Raw genomic sequence first — 4,574 nt, 5'->3', positions numbered from 1 at the left:
GTCATTACGACCTTGGCGGGAAAAGGCGCTTACCGCCGTGCAGAAGACTGACAATACACCGCGGCGGCGGCGGGAGACCGCCACAGCTATTATGAGACACATTACAGAATCCGCTGAAATTCAGACACCTACACAATACCGCCACACCAAAGGTCAGCGATAAACATATGGAAACAAATCCTCCACCTCCACGCCAACAGAAACACGCCCATGCTATTACGACACATGAATCCACGCGGCGGTCTTTCAACCGCGGTATTCCATTGGCGGTACACACCGCCGCGCTCAAAATACACACACATATACAAAACACCGCCACATTGGACAATTACAAATACACACACCTGATACACATACACACACCACTCCCACACACCCAACACTATATAAAACACACACCCACATCACCCACAAACCCCTATGACCAAAAATTAGAGACGAAAGCCAGAGAGAGACAGCACAGAATAGAGAACCCCATCACACAGAGGCAAACTACAGAACACCATCACCCACACAACATCCACGCACAAAACACCACATACCACTACACTCACCACACTCATCAACACATACACCGCCCCACACATCACACACACCATCCCATGTCACGTCAAAGACACCCCCGCTTCTCTGAGGAGGAGCTCAGGGTCATGGTGGAGGAAATCGTACGGGTAGAGCCACAGCTATTTGGCTCACAGGTACAGTACACATCCATAGCCAGGAAGATGGAGCTATGGCAAAGAATAGTGGACAGGGTTAACGCTGTGGGACAGCACCCAAGAAATAGGGAGGACATCAGGAAGAGGTGTAACGACCTACGGGGGAAGGTGCGTTCAACGGTATCCAGGCACCATATCGCGGTACAGCGGACTGGCAGCGGACCCCCACCTCCTCCCCCACAACTAACAACATTGGAGGAGCAAGTCTTGTCCATCTTGCATCCTGAGGGCCTTGCAGGAGTCGTTGGAGGGACGGACACTGGTAAGTCAAATCTCAACTATCATATCCCCCACCCTACCTGCATGCTATCACACACCCCCACCCTCACACCCTCCACTAACACCCTAACTCCTCACTAATGTACCCATAACACCAACCACCCATCCCAACCCCAAGACCTGCATGACACAACTAAGCATGGATACCCATCACTAAAGCATGCCCACTGCACAGACCCAGAACACCCCCCAACCATCAGCACACAAGCTCCCACACAGGAATAATAGCACTGGGGTACACGCACACCCAAACATTGCACATCATGAAACACACACATGCAATAATTCTGTACTCATACCCCTGCAGGAACCCGAAGGAACGTCACCACACCAGAGGGTCCAGACAACACCACTCCACCCCCAGAAGAGGCCCACAGTGTCGACAGCAGCCCTGCCCTACTGGATCTTGGTGACCAGCTGGACCATCGTGGGCCTCAGGACAGTCGGTTCCCCTTGCCCAGCCACAGCCCAACACCGAGCTTACACCCTCTGGTAACACCAGCACAGCACCCACCCAGCGGGCCCATACCTCCCTACCCAGGACAGGTCAATCAGCGGTGTGTCCACCACTACAGGGCACCCAGGCTAACCCAACACCCCAACAACAACAGGGACCTGGGGGCAGTGGTAGTGGGCACACGGTCCAGGGGACGGAGGCACAGGAACATAGGGGAACTGGGAGGGCTGCTGTGCGACAGAGGGAGGACAGGCCAAGGGAACCTACTCTCAACGAGGCCCTCTCCTCCATCATGGGAGCATACCACCACTCCCAGGAGACGATGGCAACGGTCCTGGACAAGTTGCAGGAGACCCTGCGTCTGCAGGAGGAGCAGTATTTGGGGTTCAGGGAGGAGCTCAGGACCATAGGCTCCGCCCTGGGCACCATTGTAGGGGTGCTGACGGACATTCAAAAAACCTTGAGGGACACCGTGGCACTCCAAGGGGCCCCTGACACTAGCCAGGACGACGAACTGCCCACCACCTCCGCCGGCGCTAGTGGACAGGACGCCCCGCCACAGGACCAACACACCAGCACCCCACCCCCTGCAGATCGAGAACCACCACGAAAGCGGTCCCTGAGATCGAGGAACAGGGCAGAGCAAGATGGCAAGACCCCGGCCAGGAAATAAGACTACCCTGATTGTCCCCCCACTGTCCCACTTTGTTACCCTGTCCACATTGGAACTGCCCCAGCTCCACTTTCAATGGCCAGATGTGCAATGTACCTGTGAGACTAGTAGACTGGACTCTGCCATGGACATTCTTCCACCATGACCTATCCCCATTTCACAACCCCCCTACATTTTTATGCACTTAAACAAACACCCTTGAAACCTTTATAATATTGGAGTCAGTCAATGATTGTGAACTTTGTATTGTCAATTACAGTGTTAAAAAAGGTTACCCATTGGAAGGCCAACATACCAATGTCACACATCACAAGCCTTTCAAGGGTGCAAGCTGTTGACACGTAAGTTACCACATTACTGAAACTGAAATGGAAGGGGACAACTCAGTTAACAAATGGGGAGTGAAATGTAGGTACAGGATAGAGGTAGACGTGTGAAATTTAATATTATGAGAAACATGAAAATGTACTCACCTGTGTCTCACTGAAAATATTGCTGTATGATTGACTCCCTGTTGTCGTTTTCATCTTCATCAGCTTCATCCTCATCACTGTCCACAGGCTCCACAGGCTCCACAGGCTCATCCGCTGCAACAACACCGTCATCTGGATCATCCTCCTGCAGAAAAGGCACCTGGCGTCGCAATGCCAAGTTATGGAGCATGGAGCAGGCGATGATGATGTCGCACACCTCCTTCGGTGAGTAGAATAGGGACCCACCTGTCATATGGAGGCACCTGAACCTGGCCTTCAGGAGGCCGAAGGTCCGCTCAATCACCCTCCTAGTCCGCCCATGGGGCTCATTGTAGCGTTCCTCTGCCCTGGTCCTGGGATTCCTCACTGGGGTCAATAGCCAGGACAGGTTGGGGTAACCAGAGTTCCCCAATAGCCATACACGGTGCCTCTGGAGTTCACCCATCATATCAGGGATGCTGCTATTCCGCAGGATATAGGCGTCATGCACTGAGCCAGGAAACATTGCATTTACCTGCGAGATGTACTGGTCTGCCAAACAGACCATCTGGACATTCATCGAATGATAACTCTTCCTGTTCCTGTACACCTGTTCATTCCTGCGGGGGGGGCCAGAGCTACATGGGTCCCATCAATGGCACCTATGACGTTGGGGATATGTCCAAGGGCATAGAAGTCACCTTTCACTGTAGGCAAATCCGACACGTCAGGGAAAATGATGTATCTCCTTACGTGTTTCAGCAGGGCAGACAACACTCTGGACAACACGTTGGAAAACATAGGCTGGGACATCCCTGATGCCATGGCCACTGTTGTCTGAAAAGACCCACTTGCAAGGAAATGGAGCACTGACAGCACCTGCACGTCAGGGGGGATTCCAGTCGGATGGCGGATTGGTGACATCAGGTCTGGCTCCAACTGGGTACATAGTTCCTGGATTGTGGCACGGTCAAACCGGTAGGTCACGATAACATATCGCTCTTCCATTGTCAACAGGTCCACCAGCTGTTGGTACACCGGCGGATTCCGCCATCTTCCAATATTACCCAACTGACGGTGCCTAAGAAGGACAACAGCGAAGAAACTGTCAGCATTCCTCCAGGTATGTACCCACAGTCACACACAAGACTACACCAGACAAATAACCCACCCGGGAAAGGTTTTGAGTGTAGGCCTCGGTATGTGTGACGCAGTAGTAATTGAAGCCACGTGGGCCCCTGAAATGGCGGCTGTCTGACCTCTAAACTGGGACAATGGAATTGTGGGGTAACTGCGCTAGCATTGGACACCGTCGCGGTAGGCGGTCGTAGAGCGCGGCGCAATGCTGCATTGGTTAACATTGGACCCTATGGGTCCCAGGAGCCAATGAACAGGTGCGCTGGCGGTGATGATGCGCACCGCCGCGGACGTCACCACCATTTTCTATCTCTTCAATCACTAGATACCTGACCTTCGACAGGAGAGGACCTACACTGCTAGTGCTGCTGTGACCTCGGTCTGGAAGCGACGATGGCTGCTGCATCTGGGGAAAGGGCCCCTGCCTTCACTGCACAGGAGTTGGAGAAACTTGTGGATGGGGTCCTCCCCCTGTATACGCTACTCTACGGTCCTCCAGACCAACAGGTTAGTACACAGTGAGCACGTTGTATGGGTTAGGCCTGGGTAGACAGCGCTGGGTGGATGAGGGAAGGGGGCAGAGTACATAGAACAGCCATGCATGGGGATGAATGGGCCACAGGGATAGAGTTGGGAGGGGGCCAATTACAACGACGGTGCAGTAGGTAATGACTGTTCCTTTTTCCTTGTGCATGTCATGTAGGTCAGCGCCCACCAGAAGAGGGACATTTGGCGTGCCATCACCAAGGAAGTCCGGACCCTGGGGGCCCACCAGAGATGGGGCACCCACTGCCGGAAGAGATGGGAGGACATTCGCCGCTGCAGCAACAAGATGGCGGAGGCTCAGCTGGGGATGG

This window comes from Pleurodeles waltl, chromosome 2_1 (genome assembly GCF_031143425.1).
Source record: "Pleurodeles waltl isolate 20211129_DDA chromosome 2_1, aPleWal1.hap1.20221129, whole genome shotgun sequence".
Classification (NCBI taxonomy): Eukaryota; Metazoa; Chordata; class Amphibia; order Caudata; family Salamandridae; genus Pleurodeles; species Pleurodeles waltl.
Note: the sequence above shows the minus strand (reverse complement) of the source record.